General features: G+C 34.8%; 1 long non-coding RNA gene and 1 pseudogene across 1 annotated transcript; both read left to right on the forward strand.

Annotated features, from left to right (window-relative positions):
- Positions 1 to 365: 365 nt before the first annotated feature.
- Positions 366 to 13,142, forward strand: LOC120181421 (annotated as a pseudogene).
- LOC120181257 lies at positions 10,222 to 11,701 on the forward strand. The gene is made up of 4 exons (XR_005521742.1): positions 10,222 to 10,297; positions 10,384 to 11,059; positions 11,177 to 11,257; positions 11,597 to 11,701. It is a non-coding gene; the product is annotated as an uncharacterized LOC120181257 (long non-coding RNA).
- Positions 13,143 to 14,854: the final 1,712 nt, after the last annotated feature.

The raw sequence follows: 14,854 nt of genomic DNA on the forward strand, positions 1-14,854 counted from the left end.
ATCGAATTAAATATAAAAGTTTAGTATGATTATGTTCACATTTAAAAATATTTTTGGGTATGTCGTTACCACAACCAAAAACCATTGAATCTAAGAAGAAAAGAAAAGCAAAAAGATGAAAAAAAAAACACAGAAGAAGAAACCAAACAAAATGGAACACCAGAAATCCAAGGGGGCACTGATTTTTCCTTACTGATGATATCAAAAATGCCAAAATAATGATGATTTAACGTTGATATTAACGTCGTCTAATATCGTGGCCATCTCCCCCCATTCGTCTCATCTCTTTTATTACTTTCTATATATATATATACATATTTATTTATTGAATCCGTCAGTTGCATATGCGCAAACCACCAGCAGCAGCAAGCTACAAGCTTCTTTTTCTGTTTGTTTCCCCGGAAAATGAGATTGTTGAGAGCTGCTGGCGCCGTTTACAAGCCAGTCGACGAACTGGATCTCGGTCCCGACAGCAAAGAGTTATACGTGGAAGCCAATATCAAAGGTTCTTTAATCTCACTAATTCAATTGATTTCCTGCATTCTTCTTCTTCGTCGTCGTCGTCAACTCTTTTTCTCTGTTTTCTTTTCAATTACTTAAAATGGCTACTCGGTGAACAAAATCGTTTCAAATTAAGTATGCGAGGCTTTGAGATTTCTTGTTTTGAATTCGAGATTTATTGAATAGTTTGAGAATTCTCTTTTGGTTTAAAGAATCAACAATTCCCGCCAAATCTGGAATCTCAGATGCTCTGTTTTTCTACTCTAGGAACTTAAAACAGCTGCCGTTGAGCTTCGGGTGCAAATTCTGCCTCCTTTTACAGCATTTCAATCTCTTTCTTATCACTGTGTTTGAATTTCATCATTTTTTTCAAAAGAATTCTGAATGTATGTATGTGCATGTGTAGCTCCTATCATGGGTGGGTTTCTGGCAAAAATCTTTGCCTGGACTCTGGAGGCAGGGATCTTTGGAACTCTGGTGCTGTACATAATGAAAAGGATAAATCGAGTGCACGAGGTAAGCACTTAATTAGCTTCATTTTCTTTTATGAACAGCGTTGGTTATGGTTATGGAATCTGGTTCACTCGATCATAATGGTAGATAATTTAAGGGTCAAATATACTGGTAGTCCCTGTACGTTTATAGATTTTTATATTTTGGTCACTAAACCTTTAAATCTTATATTGAAGTCACTAAATTTATAATCCGTTTTCAGCTAGATCATTACCGTTGGCAACTTGGCATGCCACATATCATAAGATTATAACATGTGTTAGCATCTTGTTGACAAAAAAATTCGTAATTTCAGTAAGAATCAAACCAACCTTAGAAAATAAATCCAACATTTAACCATTAAATTAAGTTTTAAAAAATTTGATAATAATATCTATATTAAACTAAGATTAAAATTAATTTTATTTATTTATGAAAAATATATTAATCATAATATAAATTATAAAATAATATATATATTTAACGGAAATGATTATATCAATTAATGGAGGAGACAAACTAAGAATTATATATAATATCTAAGACCACAAATATCTTTTTAAAATTCATAAGAATTTTTTATTAGTTTGAGTTATTATGATGTAGTATTTATTTAGAAATTTTTTAGTCAATTGACAATTAACTTGTGTATACTCTGTAAATGCTAACTACAAGAAAATGCACCTTTAGTGACAATACAAATGGTCACTAAAAAGCATTAAATTTAGACACTAAAATAAATAGTGATAAAATTTTTAATTCATCACTAATAACCTCATCACTATTATATGAGTGACAATTATTTTAAAAATTATCACTATTAATTTTTTTGTAACCATCTATTTGATACAATTATCAATAAATTGTGATGATTTTTTTACATTAAAAATATTTTTGTGACCATCAATATTGTCACACTAAGTATTTTTTTAGTGACCAAATGTTTCGATACAATTATCAATAGAAATTGTGATAAATTTATTTGACACTAAAATATTAATAACAGCGACAAAAACTTAGACACTAATATCGTCCTTATTAGTGACAAATATTTTATCACAACTATATAACTAAATTAATTAAAAAAAATTAGAATGCAATCAATTATAGTAGATGTTACATTTTTAGTTGTATTCATCTTTTTTAAGAATTTACATTGCAATTATTGCCATCGATTAAGCATGGATGACCCTCTCAACCCAATTTGTTAGACCATATGGTTATTGGTTTAACATGTTACTTTTTGATAAATTAATACAATACATGACTTTTAAGATGATCAAACTTGGGACTTTTAGGAAAAGAGTGCAACATCTAGCCACTGTGCTAAGAAATAAATATACATTGTTGACAAAAAAAATATTTATGTTAAACTATTGTTGAAATTAATTTTATTTTTTTTAATATATATAATACTAATTATTATTATTATTATTATTATTTAATTAAATTTTCTATGATTTCTCATATGAAAGAAGATAAATATAAAAAATAATTATATTTATTTTAAAATATAATCATATAAATATTAAGATTTAAATCTAAAATAATACAAAGTGTTCTAAAATTATATTTAATATATATATATATATATTTGAAAATGTATAACATAAACTTTTGTTTGGGGTTAGGTACTACTGATGAACCAATTTTAGTTTTAATTTTTAATATAATTTTTATTTGGCCTTTATAATCATGAACGTAAAATAATTTTTTAACACGTAAAATTTTATGAAATTAATGTTTTTTTATGGATATATAATTTATGTTTGATAAAAAATTATACAATTTATAATACTTTCAACCTATGAAAGTGTAAGTCAAATAGATTCACACATATTTTCTTCTAAATTTAATTTGATATTATTAATTATGTAAAATACTAAAAAGTTAAAACATAAGATAATATAAATACAAAAAATTATTTTAAAATTAAAGTACTTCTGCAAACTATGTAAAATACACATTACATAAAGACAACATGCATACTAAATATACCAAAATTTAGACTTTGAAAAACTCAAGAATTAACTTTTTTTAATATTGCAAATATATTATTTACATCCTTGTTTGAGACTTTGATAATGTGTTAATGGCTAAATAGATTGAAAACATTTATTTTTTTTATGAAAGAAAGAAGAGAAATTTCAGTGATCGAAATTAGAAATTAATATCAAATAAATTTAAAATAATATTTAATTTTAATTCACCATAAACTTAAGTGAGGAAAACACGATAATAAATGTTATTGTAGTAAATCTACAATATTTTCGGGAATTTTCAATTAATTTTTCCCCCTTTGTGCAGTTTATCTCTCGTGCAAAGCTGGAGGAGCCACCCATGTTTGTTCCATTGCATCCTTTAGTTGGTATGCATGATATAGACTACTGGAATCAACGTAGAACTAGTTAAACTACGAATCCAAAATATGTGTTATAGTGAAGTTCTTTTTTCGTTTTTGAACTCTAGGAATTCTATTTTTCTTCCTCACCTTTCTGAGGCTTGACATTTTCCTTCAATCTTATGACGCCTTCAGGTCGTTGGTTGTCCATCTTGTTTACTTTAGCTACTGGAATGCTTAACGTGAAATCGAGCATATCTTTTAGGAAGAGGGTAATGTCCAGGTGACACGTGCATGCTGTGCTATCTTTCTGAATTAGAGTTCTACAAGCATCCGTTTATATCTTTTCAAATTATGAACTTCTAGTGTAGTGTCTGATTTGATTGCACCAACACAGAGCTCCCTGAGCAAGAAGTCGTAGAGATTCACCCTGATGCATCTCCAGCAGAAAGAGTGCAACGGGCCAAGGATTGCCTTCCTTCAACCTTGGAGAATTCACTAGAATCTTTAAAGCCGGGCTACTTCCGGCGTTGGACGATAATGGATTATTCGAGAGCTTACAGAAGTGGAGAAATAACTCCGCTGTGTTAGGAAATAATAAACCGAGTACAAGTAATTTTTCTTATAACCAGATTAGTACGAATGCGAAATAAAAGCGGAAAAATAATACCCGAAATTGATAACGGAGTTCAGCCAATTTTGCTTACGTCTCCGGACTGCTGCTGATCGTTTACTAAGAGATAAAATTTACAGGTGTTTACAAAACACTCACTACTCACAAAAAAACTCTCTAGTATTGGAAGGAATAAATGATTTTGGGATAATTTTGAAGCTAAATGAGCTAGGGTATTTATAGTTGAAACTTAGGGACTAATATTTGTAAATACCCCAAAGTTCAATGACTCAATTTTGTAATTATCCCTATTACAAAATAATAAAAATTTTAGCCCCCTATTATTATTATTTTCAAGCAGCCGCCGGCTGCTAATAATTTTGCAACCCATGTGCTGCTTTGACCAACAATCTCCCACTTGAAGACTTATTTCAATCTGTCTTCACACCTCGATCGATGCAGCAGTATTTCTGGTCTTTTATTCTAGCATGCCAACTGAAGCTGAACACAACTTCAGTTTGTCCGTAGTCACCGTCTTTGTTAACATGTCTGCTGGATTTTGAGCTCCACTGATCTTTTCAAGTTTCAAAATCCCATCTTCCAGAAGAGACCAGATAAAATGATATTGCAATTGTATGTGCTTCGTCCTGTAATGAAAAGACGGATTCTTTGCTAGATGGATAGCACTTTGACTGTCGCAATACAAGATATTGTTTTCTTGTTTCTTGCCTAACTCTTTCAAGAAACTTTGGAGCCAAATCATCTCCTTGCTGACTTCCGTAACAGCGACATATTCTGCTTCAGTTGTGGAGAGAGCAACTATCTTCTGTAGTTGAGAAACCCAACTCACTGCAGTTCCTCCTAGAGTATAGACATACCCTGTAATGCTCCTTCTGATGTCAACATTTCCGGCTAAGTCAGCATCTACATAGCCTGTCAGTATTGTATCTCCACCTTTGAAACAAAGTGCTTTGTCTGTGGTACTCCGCAGATATCTGAGGATCCATTTGACTGCTTCCCAGTGTACCTTGCCCGGATTATTCATATACCTGCTAACAACTCCCACTGCATGAGCAATATCTGGTCTGGTACAAACTATGGCATACATCAGACTTCCAATTGCTGAGGCATACGACACCTTCACCATGTGTGCACGTTCTTCCTCCGTCTTTGGTGATTGGTCTTTGGAGAGTCTGAAATGAACACCTAAAGGTGTACTTACTGGTTTAGCATCTTGCATGTTGAACCTGGAGAGTACTTTGTTGATGTACTCAGCCTGTGATAACATCAAAGTCCCCGACTTTGTGTCTTTCTTGATCCTCATCCCAAGAATCTGCTTTGCAGCACCCAGATCCTTCATAGCAAACTGCTTCGACAATTTTTGCTTCAAGTTTATAATCTCTTGCATGTCTGAACCTGCAACGAGCATGTCATCAACGTACAACAATAAAATAATGAAGCTGTTGTCGAACCTCTTGATGTAGCAACAATGATCTGCTTGGCATCTGGTAAAACCACTGCTACCCATGAAGCTATCGAACTTCTTGTACCACTGTCTGGGAGCTTGTTTTAAACCATACAAGCTCTTCTTCAACCTGCATACCAGGTTTTTCTTGCCTGCCTCTATGAAACATTCTGGCTGCCTCATATAGATTTCTTCCTCCAAATCACCATGAAGGAAAGCTGTCTTTACATCTAACTGCTCAAGATGTAAATTTTCTGCAGCTACAATTTTCAACACCAGTCTGATTGTAGACAGTTTCACGACTGGAGAGAAAATTTCATTGTAGTCAATACCTTCTTTTTGCTGAAAACCTTTGACTACCAATCTTGCTTTGTAGCGTTTGCTCCCATCGTGCTCTTCTTTGATCCTGTAAATCCACTTGTTATGGAGCGCTCTCTTGCCTGGTGGTAATTCAACTAATTCCCACGTCTGATTTGACATAAGCGAGTCCATCTCATCTTTCATGGAAGACTCCCACTTGACTGAATCATCCACCTGCATCGCTTCATCATAGCACTCTGGTTCACCATTGTCAGTCAGCAACAAGTAGTGCAAAGAAGGCGAATACCGTTGGGTTGGTTTAGGAATTCTGGAGGAGCGTCTCAGTTCTGGTGTGCCTGGTTCTTCCTCTTGAACTGCTTCAGGACTGATCTGAACATCATTTCCAGAAATCTCCTCGAACTCAGCAAATTCCTTTGTTTCAGCTTCGGTATTACTTGATTCTGCAGTTGACCTATCTTTGTACATCACATTTTCATTGAAAATGACGTCTCTGCTTCTGATGATCTTTCGATTTTCGTAGTCCCAAAACCGGTAACCGAACTCATCACCACCGTAACCAACAAAGACACATTTGTTGGACTTGGGATCAAGTTTACTTCTTTCAGCAGAGTTTATGTGTACATAAGAAATACAACCAAACACTCTTAAGTGTGAAAGGTTTATTTCTTTCTTGCTCCAAGCTTCCTCTGGTATTCCGCCATCCAAAGGAACTGAGGGTCCACGGTTGATCAGGTAAGCTGCAGTGTTGATAGCTTCAGCCCATAGAAATTTGGGCAATCCGGCATGTATCCTCATGCTTCTGGCACGTTCATTCAGAGTTCTGTTCATGCGCTCTGCTACGCCATTCTGCTGCGGTGTTATGGGATCTGTTGTCTCCATCTTGATCCCATTGTTTGCGCAGAAATCTTTGAATCTTCTGTCTCTGTACTCTCCTCCATTGTCAGACCTCAACCGCTTGACTTTCAAATCAGTCTCATTTTCCACCATGGCCTTCCATTTTCTGAAGGTATCAAAGACTTCTAATTTCTTCTTCAGAAAATAAACTCACGCCTTCCTTGTTGAATCATCGATGAAGGTGACATAATATAGTGAGCCTGCAAGAGATGGAACTGGGGATGGTCCCCATACATCAGTATGAACCAACTCTAACCTTTCTGCCTTGGGTGTCTTGCCAATCTTTGCAAAACTGACTTTCTTTTGTTTGCCAAAGATGCAATCCTCGCATAGTCCGACATCTACATTCTTTAGATCCGGCAGCTTCCCTTTTGACAGAAGTATCTTCATTCATTTCTCGCTCATATGGCCAAGCCTTTGGTGCCATAGGTTTGATTTTCAATCAGCATATGCTACTGCAATGATATTCTCTAAATTTGAGGTTACATAGAGAGTACTAGTCTTCTTACCACGAGCAATGGCGAGTGCTCCTTTGGTAATCTTCCATTCACAGCCTGAAAAGGTTGTGCTATATCCTTCTCCATCAAGCTGTCCAACAGAAATCAGATTTCTTTTGAGGCCAGGAATATGTCTCACTCCTGTCAGCTTCCAGGTGGTCTGGTTTGGCAGCTTTAGTCGGATGTCTCCTTTTCCGATGATCTTTAAGGTTTCATCATCAGCAAGATGAACCTTCCCAAAATCACCACTGACATAGTTCTTCATGATTTCTTGGCATGGGGTGGAGTGGAAAGATGCCCCTGAATCCAAGATCCATGATTCAATCGGACTGTTGACGCTTAGAATCATGGCATCACCTGTCTCCTGTGTCACGTTGGCAGATTCCTGTGTGCCGGTATTTTTCTTCGGTGCTCGGCAATCTCTTTTGAAGTGACCCTTCTTGCCGCAATTATAACAAGTAAAATCTTTATTTCCTGTTCTTGATTTGCCCCTTCTGGATTTTGATCTGCCATGATTTGAATTTCTTTCTGAAGTTCTCCCTCTAGACTCCGTGTGCAAGGCTGAGGAGGTTGATGCTTCACCCGCTTCTCTCCGTCGAATTTCTTCACTCAATACCAGGTCCCGAACATCGTCGAATTTTAATTTATTGTTTCCCGACGAGCTACTGACTGTTGTAACAGTAGCATTCCAACTGTCTGGTAGAGATGATAAAAGAATTAAAGCTCGAACTTCATCATCGAATTCAATTTCCACTGAACTCAACTGGGTTGTGATTGTGTTGAGTTCATTTAGGTGTTGAGCCACTGATGCCCCTTCCGCCATCCGCAAATTGAATAATCGCCTCATCAAATGAACTTTGTTTGAGGCCGATGGCTTCTCATACATACTGGAGAGAGCCGTTATAAGACCCGCCGTGGTCTTTTCCTTTGCTATGTTGAAAACAACATTGCGGGATAACGTCATTCGGATAACTCCGAGGGCTTGTCTGTCGAGAAGAGCCCAGTCTTCATTCTTCATGCCCTCTGGTTGGTTTCCCGAGAGAGGCTGGTATAGATTTTTCTGGTACAAAAAATCTTCAATATGCATCTTCCAAAAGCCAAAGTCCGCACCATCGAACTTTTCAATTTTCACATTCCCTTCGTCTGCAGCCATCGCTCCCACTCGAATCTGGCTTCTTTGGATCGTTTTTGACAATTTCTGCGAACCGCCGTGTATTAGAACACCTCCGTCGACAAACTCGTACCGCCGACCGAATTTTACTATTCACGAAATTCACTATTCACGTGAATAGTAATCTCGCAGAAAAATTAACAAAATTCACAACCAAAAGCTCATGATACCAGTTGTTAGGAAATAATAAACCGAATACAAGTAATTTTCCTTATAACCAGATTAGTGCGAATGCGAAATAAAAGCGGAAAAATAATACCCGAAATTGATAACGGAGTTTAGCCAATTTTGCTTACGTCTCCGGACTGCTGCTGATCGTTTACTAAGAGAGAAAATTTACAGGTGTTTACAAAACACTCACTACTCACAAAAAAACTCTCTAGTATTGGAAGAAAGAAATGATTTTGGGATAATTTTGAAGCTAAATGAACTAGGGTATTTATAGTTGAAACTTAGGGACTAATCTTTGTAAATACCCTAAAATTCAATGACTCAATTTTGTAATTATCCCTATTACAAAATAATAAAAAATTTAGCCCCCTATTATTATTATTTTCAAGCAGCCGCCGGCTGCTAATAATTTTGCAGCCCATGTGCTGCTTTGACCAACACGCTGAAGGTATCACTCTTGGTTATTTGGTTTATGGCAACCTTGTCAATATCCCATTGATATACTTTGCATTTTCACCTAATGAATGTACATTTCAATGATCATGGAACAAAAATCAACTTTTACATTCTACAGGTTGCAGAGCGGTTCATAGATGCTGTTCGCGAATCGTCTCGTCGTCCTTTGCCGGTGTCATTCTTCATTAACTATGATGCTGAAGATATCCTAAGGCAAGCCACAGAATCAACTCTTCGGTATGAAAGAGGTAACTTTTGACAGTTATTAAATCACTATATACATACCCTAACGTGCTTTCTTATTGAATCATAAAGAATTAAGCAGGATACTTCAGTTTTGAAAATGTTCTAGACGATGATCAAAGTCAAAAACAAGTTTGCTGATTTACAAACTTAATTAGTGGAAGTGGAATTGCACCTTCATATAGAATCTTTTTCTATTTATAATATCCCTTTGTCAATACCATCTGATATTCATATAGATCTAATTGTTATCTTATTAATTCAGGGGCTCCAATATCAGTTCTAGATGGAGTTCCAATGGCTGTCAAGGATGAAATGAATTGTTCCCCATATCCAACAACAGGTCTCCTAGGTTATAGGATTGCACATAAATTCCTTTCTATTAATTGTTATTCTCCGTCTCTATCTCAGTCCTTATTCTTATAGGAGGTACAAAGTGGCTACACAAGGTTAGACCTTGCACAGGCGATGCATGCTGTGTTGCGCGACTAAGATCCTATGGTGCTATAATTGTTGGAAAGAGAAATATGCATGAGCTTGGAGTTACACCAAGTGGGACAAATCCTCACTACGGGTGAGATTTCATAACCCAAAATTACCGTTTCTTTATCCATTTTTCTGCACGTGAAGTCTCATAGATAAGAATTAATATACAGGAAACAAACCTGACTAAATGTAACATTTTTCTTTATCTTGTGTAATTTCTTTCTATTCAGAAACATGAAAGATGGTAATATGTTTAACTCTGTGAATGTTGCAGGGCTCCAAGATATCCCTATGATCCCAGCAGAATCTCTGGTGGTTCTTCTAGTGGATCCGCGGCATTAGTATCAGCAGGATTATGCCCTGCTTCCCTCGGTGTGGATGGAGGAACTAAAGACTGTCCTTCAGTGAGAAAACAACCAAACACTGTTGACAAAATTAAACAAAATGAATTCTGACTAAATCATCTTCAACGTTTGGACAACTGTTTAAGAAAGTTAGAATACATAGTAATAACTAGAATTTCATTATCCATGGACTAATCTACGCACTTTATATATGTTTTCTGTGTAGGCTCTGTGAGAATGCCTGCACCCCTTTCTGGCGTTGTCGGCTTCAAACCGACTTTTGGACGCACACCTCAGTCAGGGTGAGAACTTGTTTACGTAAAACAATTCTGAGTTCCATTAGGTGTTAAATTTAAGCAATATCTGAAAATGCGTATGTTCGTTCCAGTGTTCTTCCTCTTAACTGGACAGTCGGAATGGTTGGAATACTAGCAGGTACCATAGAGGATGCATTTATTGTGTAAGTGTTCTCTTGTTTTCTTTTTCTTTCTTTTTTTGGTGTAGTGGAAGCCACAAACTGGAGTATGGAGGTGGTTGCAGATGGTACTTGAATCCCAAAACTTCCGGATGGCGGATGCCGCCTCTTAAAAGTGATTGCATGAATCAACGGGACTAAGCTTCGGGTTCCTTGACTTTTTTATCATTTTGTTATAGATTTGACTTAGATTTCTGTTTTCAGATGAGACAACCACTTTGCATGTGAGTACCAGTTGTATAAGATCACTAAGAATTCTGGGTATTAACTGTTGTTTTCAATGCATATCACCTCCCTTTAAAGAGAAAGCTGATTCCAATACCAATTTATGTGCCAAACCGATTTTTCATATATACTTCAAAAAAAAATTGAACATATTCATATTAGACAAGTACCCTTATCTTATGCTTACCTATGTCTGCGTAACATAACTCTTCACACCTATATTATTTTCACAAGAGAATCTAAAGTTTAGAAACCTTGTACTTTTTTCTTTGGCATACGGATAACCTACCAGCCAAAAGTGTATTTTCCGCTGCTGAACTCGAAAAATCAAATATCAAACATCAAGCTTGCAAGATATGGAGCGGTAAGTAATGAAATTATATGATCAATTAATTTAAGTCCATTTTTCTTCAGTTATAAGCGTAAAAAGGACGAGGTTTCTAATCCCTTTCATTCTTTTTTTCTAAACTAATTCTGTTAGTGGTTCAATGATTGTGACGAAGAAGTCAGATTATGCTGCTCTAATGCTCTGCAATTGCTCTGTGAGCATTACAGTTGGAAGGTATAAATTAATAACAACCCTTGTATTATAGTTGTTAACTGGTGTTGTACCAAATCCGTTAAAAAAGATTGGTTTCCCATGGTGTTAAATTCAAGTTTGGCGTCTACATTTTCGATTTACTGTCAACTAGTTTATATTCAAGTTAAGTCTCTCCACTTACTGTCAATTGCTTTTAGGTTGGATGCTTAATAGTTTGTTATTATAGCAATAAATTTCCCCGTCTTAGAGCCTAATCAAATGAAAAACTTTCCCATGACTAATATGACAAATTAGCTAACAATTTTATAACAAAACACTAGAGATTGCTTACTAATCCTGCCAATGTATATCATTCAAAAGACTGTAGAGGTTACTATACCGGAGATAGAAGTAATGCGGCAGGCGCATTATGTGACGATTGGTTCCAAGTGCAGCACTTCACTTAGTTCTTATCTGGAAAATTTGTATGTTACATTCTGCACTTTAACCACCATGTTATTTACTCCTTATGTTCATGTTCTCCAGGATTTTTAAGTTTATATTCTGACAGTATAAACTTGTTCAAGTACGGACCGTTCAGAAATGGGATGGGATGCAAGAATAGTAGTTGATATATATGGTGCTTTTGACAGCAATGAGTACATAAAGGCCCAGAAACTGAGGTAAGCTAATCTGCAGCCAATACTTTTTTTTTTTAAAAATTGTCGTTTAGAATATAAATTATCACCCATCAACTGTCTTGGACAATGGACTTTTGGATGCTTAACATGATATCAGAGCTCAAGTTTGGTTATGTTATTATCCCTTTCGAGCTTGTCATGTGGTAGCCTCTTTTATACTCTCTTTGCCTACGCATGATGGGACATGTTAAAATTGTTAAATGATATTATTTTACATCAGTTGAATATTTTCCCGGATTTTCTCTGGAAATCGTATCTCCAATTTAATCCTCTCCACTTATGGTGAATTGGTTTAAATAAGGTGCTTGGCCACGAATATGCAGGTACCGCCATATGCAGATTCATAACAAGATATTCGCCAAGGCAGAAGTAATAGTCACTCCAACAACAGGGTAGATTCTTTTTAACTGCAACAGCTTGCATCTGTTCTTCTATTTTAGTACCAAAAGCCCAAAACAAATTTACTTTTTTCACATAAATTTACCCAGTTTCTTTTCAAAACAGTATGACAGCATACCCCATTTCCAAAGCTGCTCTAAAGACTGGTGAAACTTGACTACATAAGCGGAGGTAATAAAATTCTAACACATTTTCAAGTATGCATTCATGTTTAAATCTTCATGACAAAAGAAGCTGACCATATTACTGTTATTTCAGCTAACATTATCCGATATCAGATCGCCGGAAACTTTCTGGGACTACCTGCTATCACTGTTCCCGTAATTAACTTGCCACCACCAACCATTGAAGTTTCTATGTTGCTGTTTAATGTCTACTGATATCAAATCCTCCATGCATACATAGGTTGGCTATGACAAAGCTGGTTTGCCAATTGGCCTTCAATTTATAGGGAAGCCATGGTCAGAACCCACTTTAATGCACATAGCTCTTGCAATGCAGGTAGGTCACTTGTCGTGAACTTTTACCGATGTGTATCAGATAATAACCCTATATATATTGCGGTCGATAATGTCTAAAAGTACATTTCTGGTTCTAGGCATTGTGCATCACAGATTATAGAAAACCAAAGGTTTTCTATGATATTCTTGAGAAGAAGTGAGACGGCAGAATTCATGAACACACCAAGGCTCTTGCCTTCAACATGGCTTATCTTTCTCTTTGTATGGAATAACATTGTACAATTAACTTACCATGGTCTGTACTTTGTAGCAATACACAGTGTTGCTTGATTATTTGTAAGTTGCCATTGTTGTCAAGAATCATATCATATGTCACACCTTTTACAGTTCAAAGTTTGTGTCATCTCATTTATATATATATATATATATTGTTATTTTTTGTAGAATTTCACTTTAATTAATATCATTGATATTGCAATATCCTATAAGATATAAGGTTAAATATATATGAACGAAGGATGCATTAACCTTTGTTTTAGACAGATTTGAATGATTATAAGTAGTTTAAATATTATATTAAGAAATATTATGTTATTAATTATATTTGCTAGGTTGAAGGTTTTTAAGCTTTAAATACTAGTGATGCAAGATTAAGTATATTCAGTCGGTTGGTTAATTTGTTGATCTTTATTTCCTCATGTGTTTTTAGTTTATGAGTTCTAGATCTACTAGGAGCACTCTCATTCCTTCCCCTAGAGTCCCCTTCCCTCCTTAGACAGAATTACGATTAGATTTAGAATTTGTTAAAATTATATATATATATATATATATATATATATATATTGGTTCTTAAAAAAACAATTTACTTGTTTATATATTTCAAAAGTGGCAAATAATGATAGTTATACATATTTTGTAAACGTTGGAGGTTAATTTGCAATTTTTTTAAATTATGACAAAATTAATATAATATATAAATGTTGTTTGTTGAAATTAATATTATGTAAATTGAAACTATGTAAAAGCAGTGGCGGAACTTGATGATAAAGTTTGGGGGAGCAACTTAAAATTTTAAAAATTTAGAAGTTTAAATTAAAATTTTCAAAAATTTTGAAGGGTTCACTTTACTTTTTTTTAGAAAAATTGGGGTATAATTATAATTTTTGATATTTTGAGAGATTTAATGAGAATTTTTAAAAATTATAGGAGGGGTTTAACTAAAAAGATTCAAAAAATTTAAAAATTAATATAGGTTTCTAAAACTTGTGGGAATCAAATTAAATGTTTTAAAAATTTTAAAGGTCTAAACTAATTTTTTAAATTTTGGGGGGCCATGACCCCCACTAATCCCATTACCTTCCGTCTCTGTAAAAGTAAGACTTAAAGTAAAAAAAATCCCTAAACTATATTCTTTTTTATTTTAAGTATCTAAACTATTTTTTTGATCAAAACAAGTCCTTAAACTATTATATGTAGCCATTTTAAGCACCTAAACTATTTTTCGGTCAAAATAGGTCCCTAAACTATGACTCTTTTTTGAAGCCCATAAACTATTTTTTTTGTCAAAACCAGTAACTAATTTTGTGTGATGTGTTGACATAATATTGGTTGAAAAATAATTTTCTAACTAAATAATAATAAGACTTAAAATGATTAAATACAATAGTTTAAATACTTAATTTGACCAAAAAATAATTTAGGTACTTAAAAAAAACATACTTAAGTACTTATTTTTACTTTGTTTAAGAATCATGAACTTTGTGGTGGCAAAAAAATTGATTTATCGAACCCAATCCAACTTATTGGGTTTATCACTTGGCTTACCCGGAGACTTGTCGGGTCTAACTTTGGTTGTTCTCTCCCTTTCTCCCCCAACATTGCCTTTGGGTTTTGGCTTTTGTTTGGAAGGATCAATTCTCCGGATTTCAAATTGGGAAATGACTTCAGCTTCATTCAATGCCTTGGTGAGATCCTTCACTCCCCTACATTGAAGCTCTATGTTTGCCCACCGTTTTAACTCATCAATGAAGGAAAAATAGACTTTCGTCTCGCCTAAGTCTGAAATTTGTAGCTTTATC

The sequence above is a fragment of the Hibiscus syriacus genome, unplaced genomic scaffold (genome assembly GCF_006381635.1).
Source record: "Hibiscus syriacus cultivar Baekdansim isolate YM2019G1 unplaced genomic scaffold, ASM638163v2 tig00112523_pilon, whole genome shotgun sequence".
Lineage (NCBI taxonomy): Eukaryota > Viridiplantae > Streptophyta > Magnoliopsida > Malvales > Malvaceae > Hibiscus > Hibiscus syriacus.